Here is a 13518-nt window from a genome sequence, read left to right on the forward strand (position 1 = left end):
GGAGATAGAATATAAAATTCTTCCTCTCCGATTTCGGGTTCATCTCTACCAACAAAAAAGAGATCAGAATACTCCAACGGGTACACGAGTTTAAACTGTATTCTCACCCTCAATAGGAAGTTCCTGGAGAATATTAATCTGAATATTCTTAAGGATAACCTGAGAAACCCTCAATGGATATACCAACTCAGTGGTGAAAGTTGAATCTACAAGAGCAAATACCGACTTCAATTCAGGATCTTGACAACGGTCAAGCGATAAACGCGACGCTGGGAGAATTTTAGCTATTCTACGAAGAACTGAATAGACTAAAAGCAGAAGAGATCAAGCATTGAAGCCATGTACAAGTCCTTCCACACGATCTACTCAACCAAGCATTGAAGGGATCGTAAGCAAGACTTATCTTATCCAAAGTATCCCAGAACTCCTCTATAAAGGATTGAGTCTGGAATACTTTGGAGGGGGTATCTGTAGGCGTCAAAAAATGCTGAAATATATCCAAATATAGCTCAAGAGGAAATCATCCAAAAAGGCAGAAGAACACAAGTCTTGACTGTCTCGCCGTGCGAGACAGACTTGACTGTCTCGCCGCGCGAGACAGTCTTTACTGTCTCGCCGTGCGAGACAGTCTTTACTGTCTCGCGGGCGAGACAGACTTTTACTGTCTCGCCCACGCGAGACAGTCTTTGCTGTCTCGCCGTGCGAGACAGAATTTACTGTCTCGCACGTGAGACAGCTTTCAGATGGTCAAAACTACCTTTGTAACTGCCCTACACGTGGCCACTAACTGTTCAAGAACGTGGGAAACGTCGTGGGCGAGAATCACGTGGATAACTGCCAAAATAACGGAGTTTGAAACGTGGAAAGGCAGTTAAAACGAAAACTGCCTGCGGTTACTGTTTCCGAGACAGTATTTACTGTCTCGCGGGTCGAGACAGCAAACACTGTCTCGCCCAGCGAGACAGCAAACACTGTCTCGCCCAGCGAGACAGCAAACACTGTCTCGCCCAGCGAGACAGCAAACACTGGTGCTGATCTTACGGCCAATCCTTGAAATTGAGCTTTGACTTGATTTCAAGAAGAACGACTATCTTACTTCGATAAGATATCGTTTCAATTTCTAACTTCGATAACGAAGGAAGAATCAGTAAACCCCTCTTCACGATTTGTGATTCGGTGGTCCACGAGCTAACGCGCTCCCGGCACAGGCAAAGAACCCACGAAAGCAGTGATCCAAACAACGATCCTGCGTTTATTTTCTCAAGAGTTGTAATTTTCTTTTTGTTGTGTAAAAGAGTCTTATAAAAAGGCTGTTTTCTTTGAATTTATTGTAATCGACCGAAGATATAATGAATTCGACAACAAATTCGACTTTTGGCGAAAACAAACTGGCGACCACAGTGGGAGCCAACGGTCTCGCTGCCGAGACCGTCGTGTCGCAGCCAACCATCAAGATCCTGGTTGAATCAACAGTCGAGTACGAGTTCGACCAAGCGAAGTTCGAGGAGTATTTGTTATTCTCATCTGTAAAATCTTCTTTGCCTCGCAAATGCAGGAAGATTTCATCTTTGTCGAAGTTGTCAAACACTACAGATGAAGACTTTCGCTTAATTGTTGCTGAGAATTCTACTCGCAACCTCTCTGCTCATAATGACTCTTCTCCAGTTAAAGAGTCATTAAATCAAAGCCCGCCGGCATTGACGAAAAGAGCTCGTCAGAGACAACGCCAACGCCGTGCTCGCCAAATGGCTAAAGCCTTGGAACAAACCGACGGGGTTCGTTATCACGCGGACCTAGAGTCGAGGAGACATCGAGTGGTTCAGTTGTCTCAACAACCAATCACTCGTATCTCTGCTAAAACAACGACGAAGGAATGGACTATTGTCAAAAAGACTCGTTCGACCCTCAAAGAACGTATACAAAAACGTCGTGCAAAAGCTGCTAATGCCCATGCTCTCTCACAACAAAGACGAGAAAAGAGAAAGGAAATGGTGACCAAAGAATCACCAAAACTTCGTCAAGTTTGGATTCCAAAGTCTGGACTTATGCAAAATCAGCATTCGGAGCCCGTTAAGACCCCATACCCGCAAATGGGTGGTTTCAGACGTGCGACTCCCAACATAACCTTGGATCGCTCAAAAACAAAAATAAATTGTCCTGAGAATGCCAACAAGGTTTTATACCCCCAGAAGAAGACGCATTCACCAAATGATATCGTCATACCTGGGAGATCATACCAACAGACGATACGATTTTTTGGCAATCATACCGATGAATCGTATTATCAAGTTGAAGTTGTGAATAATTTTCGAAAGAGAGTTATTCGAGAGATAAACTCTCGTTGTTCCTGTGCGCGACTCGTTAAAACAGCATTATCAGAATGTGACTGTTTCAAACGAGAAGTCATCCCACGAAAAGTCTCTGTATTATCGAAACCTAAGCCGAGACATTTCCGCAAAAGAAGAGCAGCTGTCCAAAATGATGAATTCCCTGAAGTCACCATCAACGTGGCTGATAGAAGAAAGTCTAAACAGCATTCAAGTGACTCAAATCCCGACTTTTCCCCGAAAGGAAAAGTCAATCCAAGAATTGCTCAAAGGATGTCTCGACTCCAATTAGGAGCTATCAGACGCAGAGACTACAAGAGAATGCAAGAAGGAATGTCCTCGGAGGATGAATTCTCGGACACTTATTCTGCAATCGCTTCTGATGATACAATGTCTAGCACAGGACAAATCAGAGAAGTATTCACAATCACTGCTGATCAGTTCACTCAAATACTTCAGGAAGCTCTAGCCAAACAACGTGAAGAAATTAGAGCTGAAGTGAAGACAGAAATGAAGTTGGCTATCCAACAAATGAGAGAACTGTTAACTCAACAGCCTCAACCTCCTGAGTCCAATCAGCGATTTGAATCCAGCCACCACACTCGGAATGTTGTAGATGACAGTGATCCAGAGGTGGATGAAGTCATTATGGCTGATACACCTCCCAATGGCAATAACGCTGGGGGTGGTTTAACGGATCCTCCCAATAACGATATTGGGGGTGGTTCAATAGCACCTCTCACTGGGGGTGGTCCAATTATCTTTACTCGACATCATTCAGAAAGAAATGAAGACGATGACGGGAAAATGCAAAAACTTGAAGACAAAATCAATGCTTTGATGACGGCTCAAGAAGTTAAGAAGACGGGTATTCCATGTCCTTATCCGAGGGAATGGGATTCAATACCATACCCGACCAAATTCAATCTGATTAACTTCACACCGTTTGAAGGGAAGAGTTCGCCGATTCAACACTTGATTTATTTCAAGTCTCATTTGGGCATAATCTCTGGAAACGAGGCCTTAATGATCCGGTCATTCGTTGGCACCCTTCGTGGGCCCGCCTTCGATTGGTACCGACGGCTCAAGCCAGGGAGCATCAATTGCTGGGATGACATGGAAAGTTTGTTCCTCAGCAACTTCTTCGATGATGACACCGAAGTGTCAATCGGAATCCTTTTGGATGAGAAGCAAAAAGACGGAGAGTCAGTCGACAATTTTGTCAAGCGTTTCCGTAACATGGCGATGAATTGCAGAGATCCTATTACAGAGGAGTTCATCCTGCAAACATGCCACAATAACCTCTCCATCGATGTCTTGGAAGCTTTGGGGGTTGAGCCGTCCACAACTTGGAAGGAGTTAAAATTTCGTGGCGAACAAGCTGAACACTTTCTTAAAAGAAAGGAAGCTGAGAAAGGCCAACAAATGACATCTGCAATCATTGGGAACGCAACTTTCGATCCGAAGTTTCAAAAAGAATATTCATTCGAAGAGGATGAAGCTCCAGCCATATTGGAATACCTCCTCGCTAATGACAAAATCGAGCTACCACCTATTAAAGATCAGGATGGAGCTAAGATGATTACGGATCCAAATTACTGTGCGTACCACAGAAGGATTCTTCATCCCACCGAAATTTGCTTTGGACTCAAAAACAAAATCCAAGCCTTAATTGACTCCGGCGTCATAACGGCCAAAGAAGTCGAGTAAAGACGACCATATTACTCCATCGGATACACGAGTATAAACTGTTTTCCCCAACTCCATTGGGTACACGAGTATAAACTGTTTCCCCTCACTCCGAAAAGTATACGAGTATAAACTGCTCCTCGATACTCCAAAAGGTATATGAGTCTAAACTATTTCCTTTCCTTAACGGGAAGTTCCTGGAGAATCCTATATTCTTAAGGATAACCCGAACATATGACTGAGGTTAACGTACTCCTCGTTATACCCAGTTTTACAAAGAAAGCTGGGGGTCGATAATTCATGTAATGGGAAGTTCCTGGAAGAATGTTAAATATAATATTCTTAGGGATAACCCGATTATTATGGACAGAATGATAAATACTAAGCTCCTATTATGATTTTCGAACACTCTTTTGCTGAGATGAGATTCGATCACTTCGTTAGATCAATCTTCCCTCACAAAACCCATTTGGTCAAACCTTTAAACAGTTAGGACCGAAGCCAAAATCCCCTCTCGATTCGTTCCATGAACGAGAGGTCCACAAATTGAACGATCAAACCTTTAAACAGTTAGGATCGTCTTAAATACCCATTTGGTCAAACCTTTAAACAGTTAGGACCAAAACCAAAATCCCCTCTCGATTCGTTCCATGAACGAGAGGTCCACAAATTGAACGATCAAACCTTTAAACAGTTAGGATCGTCTCAAATTCCCATTTGGTCAAACCTTTAAACAGTTAGGACCAAAGCCAAAATCCCCTCTCGATTCGTTCCATGAACGAGAGGTCCACAAATTGAACGATCAAACCTTTAAACAGTTAGGATCGTCTCAAATTCCCATTTGGTCAAACCTTTAAACAGTTAGGACCAAAGCCAAAATCCCCTCTCGATTCGTTCCATGAACGAGAGGTCCACAAATTGAACGATCAAACCTTTAAACAGTTAGGATCGTCTCAAATTCCCATTTGGTCAAACCTTTAAACAGTTAGGACCAAAGCCAAAATCCCCTCTCGATTCGTTCCATGAACGAGAGGTCCACAAATTGAACGATCAAACCTTTAAACAGTTAGGATCGTCTCAAATTCCCATTTTGGTCAAACCTTTAAACAGTTAGGACCAAAGCCAAAATCCCCTCTCGATTCGTTCCATGAACGAGAGGTCCACAAATTGAACGATCAAACCTTTAAACAGTTAGGATCGTCTCAAATTCCCATCTTGGTCAAACCTTTAAACAGTTAGGACCAAAGCCAAAATCCCCTCTCGATTCGTTCCATGAACGAGAGGTCCACAAATTGAACGATCAAACCTTTAAACAGTTAGGATCGTCTCAAATTCCCATCTTGGTCAAACCTTTAAACAGTTAGGACCAAAGCCAAAATCCCCTCTCGATTCGTTCCATGAACGAGAGGTCCACAAATTGAACGATCAAACCTTTAAACAGTTAGGATCGTCTCAAATTCCCATCTTGGTCAAACCTTTAAACAGTTAGGACCAAAGCCAAAATCCCCTCTCGATTCGTTCCATGAACGAGAGGTCCACAAATTGAACGATCAAACCTTTAAACAGTTAGGATCGTCTCAAATTCCCATCTTGGTCAAACCTTTAAACAGTTAGGACCAAAGCCAAAATCCCCTCTCGATTCGTTCCATGAACGAGAGGTCCACAAATTGAACGATCAAACCTTTAAACAGTTAGGATCGTCTCAAATTCCCATCTTGGTCAAACCTTTAAACAGTTAGGACCAAAGCCAAAATCCCCTCTCGATTCGTTCCATGAACGAGAGGTCCACAAATTGAACGATCAAACCTTTAAACAGTTAGGATCGTCTCAAATTCCCATCTTGGTCAAACCTTTAAACAGTTAGGACCAAAGCCAAAATCCCCTCTCGATTCGTTCCATGAACGAGAGGTCCACAAATTGAACGATCAAACCTTTAAACAGTTAGGATCGTCTCAAATTCCCATCTTGGTCAAACCTTTAAACAGTTAGGACCAAAGCCAAAATCCCCTCTCGATTCGTTCCATGAACGAGAGGTCCACAAATTGAACGATCAAACCTTTAAACAGTTAGGATCGTCTCAAATTCCCATCTTGGTCAAACCTTTAAACAGTTAGGACCAAAGCCAAAATCCCCTCTCGATTCGTTCCATGAACGAGAGGTCCACAAATTGAACGATCAAACCTTTAAACAGTTAGGATCGTCTCAAATTCCCATCTTGGTCAAACCTTTAAACAGTTAGGACCAAAGCCAAAATCCCCTCTCGATTCGTTCCATGAACGAGAGGTCCACAAATTGAACGATCAAACCTTTAAACAGTTAGGATCGTCTCAAATTCCCATCTTGGTCAAACCTTTAAACAGTTAGGACCAAAGCCAAAATCCCCTCTCGATTCGTTCCATGAACGAGAGGTCCACAAATTGAACGATCAAACCTTTAAACAGTTAGGATCGTCTCAAATTCCCATCTTGGTCAAACCTTTAAACAGTTAGGACCAAAGCCAAAATCCCCTCTCGATTCGTTCCATGAACGAGAGGTCCACAAATTGAACGATCAAACCTTTAAACAGTTAGGATCGTCTCAAATTCCCATCTTGGTCAAACCTTTAAACAGTTAGGACCAAAGCCAAAATCCCCTCTCGATTCGTTCCATGAACGAGAGGTCCACAAATTGAACGATCAAACCTTTAAACAGTTAGGATCGTCTCAAATTCCCATCTTGGTCAAACCTTTAAACAGTTAGGACCAAAGCCAAAATCCCCTCTCGATTCGTTCCATGAACGAGAGGTCCACAAATTGAACGATCAAACCTTTAAACAGTTAGGATCGTCTCAAATTCCCATCTTGGTCAAACCTTTAAACAGTTAGGACCAAAGCCAAAATCCCCTCTCGATTCGTTCCATGAACGAGAGGTCCACAAATTGAACGATCAAACCTTTAAACAGTTAGGATCGTCTCAAATTCCCATCTTGGTCAAACCTTTAAACAGTTAGGACCAAAGCCAAAATCCCCTCTCGATTCGTTCCATGAACGAGAGGTCCACAAATTGAACGATCAAACCTTTAAACAGTTAGGATCGTCTCAAATTCCCATCTTGGTCAAACCTTTAAACAGTTAGGACCAAAGCCAAAATCCCCTCTCGATTCGTTCCATGAACGAGAGGTCCACAAATTGAACGATCAAACCTTTAAACAGTTAGGATCGTCTCAAATTCCCATCTTGGTCAAACCTTTAAACAGTTAGGACCAAAGCCAAAATCCCCTCTCGATTCGTTCCATGAACGAGAGGTCCACAAATTGAACGATCAAACCTTTAAACAGTTAGGATCGTCTCAAATTCCCATCTTGGTCAAACCTTTAAACAGTTAGGACCAAAGCCAAAATCCCCTCTCGATTCGTTCCATGAACGAGAGGTCCACAAATTGAACGATCAAACCTTTAAACAGTTAGGATCGTCTCAAATTCCCATCTTGGTCAAACCTTTAAACAGTTAGGACCAAAGCCAAAATCCCCTCTCGATTCGTTCCATGAACGAGAGGTCCACAAATTGAACGATCAAACCTTTAAACAGTTAGGATCGTCTCAAATTCCCATCTTGGTCAAACCTTTAAACAGTTAGGACCAAAGCCAAAATCCCCTCTCGATTCGTTCCATGAACGAGAGGTCCACAAATTGAACGATCAAACCTTTAAACAGTTAGGATCGTCTCAAATTCCCATCTTGGTCAAACCTTTAAACAGTTAGGACCAAAGCCAAAATCCCCTCTCGATTCGTTCCATGAACGAGAGGTCCACAAATTGAACGATCAAACCTTTAAACAGTTAGGATCGTCTCAAATTCCCATCTTGGTCAAACCTTTAAACAGTTAGGACCAAAGCCAAAATCCCCTCTCGATTCGTTCCATGAACGAGAGGTCCACAAATTGAACGATCAAACCTTTAAACAGTTAGGATCGTCTCAAATTCCCATCTTGGTCAAACCTTTAAACAGTTAGGACCAAAGCCAAAATCCCCTCTCGATTCGTTCCATGAACGAGAGGTCCACAAATTGAACGATCAAACCTTTAAACAGTTAGGATCGTCTCAAATTCCCATCTTGGTCAAACCTTTAAACAGTTAGGACCAAAGCCAAAATCCCCTCTCGATTCGTTCCATGAACGAGAGGTCCACAAATTGAACGATCAAACCTTTAAACAGTTAGGATCGTCTCAAATTCCCATCTTGGTCAAACCTTTAAACAGTTAGGACCAAAGCCAAAATCCCCTCTCGATTCGTTCCATGAACGAGAGGTCCACAAATTGAACGATCAAACCTTTAAACAGTTAGGATCGTCTCAAATTCCCATCTTGGTCAAACCTTTAAACAGTTAGGACCAAAGCCAAAATCCCCTCTCGATTCGTTCCATGAACGAGAGGTCCACAAATTGAACGATCAAACCTTTAAACAGTTAGGATCGTCTCAAATTCCCATCTTGGTCAAACCTTTAAACAGTTAGGACCAAAGCCAAAATCCCCTCTCGATTCGTTCCATGAACGAGAGGTCCACAAATTGAACGATCAAACCTTTAAACAGTTAGGATCGTCTCAAATTCCCATCTTGGTCAAACCTTTAAACAGTTAGGACCAAAGCCAAAATCCCCTCTCGATTCGTTCCATGAACGAGAGGTCCACAAATTGAACGATCAAACCTTTAAACAGTTAGGATCGTCTCAAATTCCCATCTTGGTCAAACCTTTAAACAGTTAGGACCAAAGCCAAAATCCCCTCTCGATTCGTTCCATGAACGAGAGGTCCACAAATTGAACGATCAAACCTTTAAACAGTTAGGATCGTCTCAAATTCCCATCTTGGTCAAACCTTTAAACAGTTAGGACCAAAGCCAAAATCCCCTCTCGATTCGTTCCATGAACGAGAGGTCCACAAATTGAACGATCAAACCTTTAAACAGTTAGGATCGTCTCAAATTCCCATCTTGGTCAAACCTTTAAACAGTTAGGACCAAAGCCAAAATCCCCTCTCGATTCGTTCCATGAACGAGAGGTCCACAAATTGAACGATCAAACCTTTAAACAGTTAGGATCGTCTCAAATTCCCATCTTGGTCAAACCTTTAAACAGTTAGGACCAAAGCCAAAATCCCCTCTCGATTCGTTCCATGAACGAGAGGTCCACAAATTGAACGATCAAACCTTTAAACAGTTAGGATCGTCTCAAATTCCCATCTTGGTCAAACCTTTAAACAGTTAGGACCAAAGCCAAAATCCCCTCTCGATTCGTTCCATGAACGAGAGGTCCACAAATTGAACGATCAAACCTTTAAACAGTTAGGATCGTCTCAAATTCCCATCTTGGTCAAACCTTTAAACAGTTAGGACCAAAGCCAAAATCCCCTCTCGATTCGTTCCATGAACGAGAGGTCCACAAATTGAACGATCAAACCTTTAAACAGTTAGGATCGTCTCAAATTCCCATCTTGGTCAAACCTTTAAACAGTTAGGACCAAAGCCAAAATCCCCTCTCGATTCGTTCCATGAACGAGAGGTCCACAAATTGAACGATCAAACCTTTAAACAGTTAGGATCGTCTCAAATTCCCATCTTGGTCAAACCTTTAAACAGTTAGGACCAAAGCCAAAATCCCCTCTCGATTCGTTCCATGAACGAGAGGTCCACAAATTGAACGATCAAACCTTTAAACAGTTAGGATCGTCTCAAATTCCCATCTTGGTCAAACCTTTAAACAGTTAGGACCAAAGCCAAAATCCCCTCTCGATTCGTTCCATGAACGAGAGGTCCACAAATTGAACGATCAAACCTTTAAACAGTTAGGATCGTCTCAAATTCCCATCTTGGTCAAACCTTTAAACAGTTAGGACCAAAGCCAAAATCCCCTCTCGATTCGTTCCATGAACGAGAGGTCCACAAATTGAACGATCAAACCTTTAAACAGTTAGGATCGTCTCAAATTCCCATCTTGGTCAAACCTTTAAACAGTTAGGACCAAAGCCAAAATCCCCTCTCGATTCGTTCCATGAACGAGAGGTCCACAAATTGAACGATCAAACCTTTAAACAGTTAGGATCGTCTCAAATTCCCATCTTGGTCAAACCTTTAAACAGTTAGGACCAAAGCCAAAATCCCCTCTCGATTCGTTCCATGAACGAGAGGTCCACAAATTGAACGATCAAACCTTTAAACAGTTAGGATCGTCTCAAATTCCCATCTTGGTCAAACCTTTAAACAGTTAGGACCAAAGCCAAAATCCCCTCTCGATTCGTTCCATGAACGAGAGGTCCACAAATTGAACGATCAAACCTTTAAACAGTTAGGATCGTCTCAAATTCCCATCTTGGTCAAACCTTTAAACAGTTAGGACCAAAGCCAAAATCCCCTCTCGATTCGTTCCATGAACGAGAGGTCCACAAATTGAACGATCAAACCTTTAAACAGTTAGGATCGTCTCAAATTCCCATCTTGGTCAAACCTTTAAACAGTTAGGACCAAAGCCAAAATCCCCTCTCGATTCGTTCCATGAACGAGAGGTCCACAAATTGAACGATCAAACCTTTAAACAGTTAGGATCGTCTCAAATTCCCATCTTGGTCAAACCTTTAAACAGTTAGGACCAAAGCCAAAATCCCCTCTCGATTCGTTCCATGAACGAGAGGTCCACAAATTGAACGATCAAACCTTTAAACAGTTAGGATCGTCTCAAATTCCCATCTTGGTCAAACCTTTAAACAGTTAGGACCAAAGCCAAAATCCCCTCTCGATTCGTTCCATGAACGAGAGGTCCACAAATTGAACGATCAAACCTTTAAACAGTTAGGATCGTCTCAAATTCCCATCTTGGTCAAACCTTTAAACAGTTAGGACCAAAGCCAAAATCCCCTCTCGATTCGTTCCATGAACGAGAGGTCCACAAATTGAACGATCAAACCTTTAAACAGTTAGGATCGTCTCAAATTCCCATCTTGGTCAAACCTTTAAACAGTTAGGACCAAAGCCAAAATCCCCTCTCGATTCGTTCCATGAACGAGAGGTCCACAAATTGAACGATCAAACCTTTAAACAGTTAGGATCGTCTCAAATTCCCATCTTGGTCAAACCTTTAAACAGTTAGGACCAAAGCCAAAATCCCCTCTCGATTCGTTCCATGAACGAGAGGTCCACAAATTGAACGATCAAACCTTTAAACAGTTAGGATCGTCTCAAATTCCCATCTTGGTCAAACCTTTAAACAGTTAGGACCAAAGCCAAAATCCCCTCTCGATTCGTTCCATGAACGAGAGGTCCACAAATTGAACGATCAAACCTTTAAACAGTTAGGATCGTCTCAAATTCCCATCTTGGTCAAACCTTTAAACAGTTAGGACCAAAGCCAAAATCCCCTCTCGATTCGTTCCATGAACGAGAGGTCCACAAATTGAACGATCAAACCTTTAAACAGTTAGGATCGTCTCAAATTCCCATCTTGGTCAAACCTTTAAACAGTTAGGACCAAAGCCAAAATCCCCTCTCGATTCGTTCCATGAACGAGAGGTCCACAAATTGAACGATCAAACCTTTAAACAGTTAGGATCGTCTCAAATTCCCATCTTGGTCAAACCTTTAAACAGTTAGGACCAAAGCCAAAATCCCCTCTCGATTCGTTCCATGAACGAGAGGTCCACAAATTGAACGATCAAACCTTTAAACAGTTAGGATCGTCTCAAATTCCCATCTTGGTCAAACCTTTAAACAGTTAGGACCAAAGCCAAAATCCCCTCTCGATTCGTTCCATGAACGAGAGGTCCACAAATTGAACGATCAAACCTTTAAACAGTTAGGATCGTCTCAAATTCCCATCTTGGTCAAACCTTTAAACAGTTAGGACCAAAGCCAAAATCCCCTCTCGATTCGTTCCATGAACGAGAGGTCCACAAATTGAACGATCAAACCTTTAAACAGTTAGGATCGTCTCAAATTCCCATCTTGGTCAAACCTTTAAACAGTTAGGACCAAAGCCAAAATCCCCTCTCGATTCGTTCCATGAACGAGAGGTCCACAAATTGAACGATCAAACCTTTAAACAGTTAGGATCGTCTCAAATTCCCATCTTGGTCAAACCTTTAAACAGTTAGGACCAAAGCCAAAATCCCCTCTCGATTCGTTCCATGAACGAGAGGTCCACAAATTGAACGATCAAACCTTTAAACAGTTAGGATCGTCTCAAATTCCCATCTTGGTCAAACCTTTAAACAGTTAGGACCAAAGCCAAAATCCCCTCTCGATTCGTTCCATGAACGAGAGGTCCACAAATTGAACGATCAAACCTTTAAACAGTTAGGATCGTCTCAAATTCCCATCTTGGTCAAACCTTTAAACAGTTAGGACCAAAGCCAAAATCCCCTCTCGATTCGTTCCATGAACGAGAGGTCCACAAATTGAACGATCAAACCTTTAAACAGTTAGGATCGTCTCAAATTCCCATCTTGGTCAAACCTTTAAACAGTTAGGACCAAAGCCAAAATCCCCTCTCGATTCGTTCCATGAACGAGAGGTCCACAAATTGAACGATCAAACCTTTAAACAGTTAGGATCGTCTCAAATTCCCATCTTGGTCAAACCTTTAAACAGTTAGGACCAAAGCCAAAATCCCCTCTCGATTCGTTCCATGAACGAGAGGTCCACAAATTGAACGATCAAACCTTTAAACAGTTAGGATCGTCTCAAATTCCCATCTTGGTCAAACCTTTAAACAGTTAGGACCAAAGCCAAAATCCCCTCTCGATTCGTTCCATGAACGAGAGGTCCACAAATTGAACGATCAAACCTTTAAACAGTTAGGATCGTCTCAAATTCCCATCTTGGTCAAACCTTTAAACAGTTAGGACCAAAGCCAAAATCCCCTCTCGATTCGTTCCATGAACGAGAGGTCCACAAATTGAACGATCAAACCTTTAAACAGTTAGGATCGTCTCAAATTCCCATCTTGGTCAAACCTTTAAACAGTTAGGACCAAAGCCAAAATCCCCTCTCGATTCGTTCCATGAACGAGAGGTCCACAAATTGAACGATCAAACCTTTAAACAGTTAGGATCGTCTCAAATTCCCATCTTGGTCAAACCTTTAAACAGTTAGGACCAAAGCCAAAATCCCCTCTCGATTCGTTCCATGAACGAGAGGTCCACAAATTGAACGATCAAACCTTTAAACAGTTAGGATCGTCTCAAATTCCCATCTTGGTCAAACCTTTAAACAGTTAGGACCAAAGCCAAAATCCCCTCTCGATTCGTTCCATGAACGAGAGGTCCACAAATTGAACGATCAAACCTTTAAACAGTTAGGATCGTCTCAAATTCCCATCTTGGTCAAACCTTTAAACAGTTAGGACCAAAGCCAAAATCCCCTCTCGATTCGTTCCATGAACGAGAGGTCCACAAATTGAACGATCAAACCTTTAAACAGTTAGGATCGTCTCAAATTCCCATCTTGGTCAAACCTTTAAACAGTTAGGACCAAAGCCAAA

The sequence above is a fragment of the Asparagus officinalis genome, chromosome 3 (genome assembly GCF_001876935.1).
Source record: "Asparagus officinalis chromosome 3, Aspof.V1, whole genome shotgun sequence".
NCBI classification, from domain to species: Eukaryota; Viridiplantae; Streptophyta; class Magnoliopsida; order Asparagales; family Asparagaceae; genus Asparagus; species Asparagus officinalis.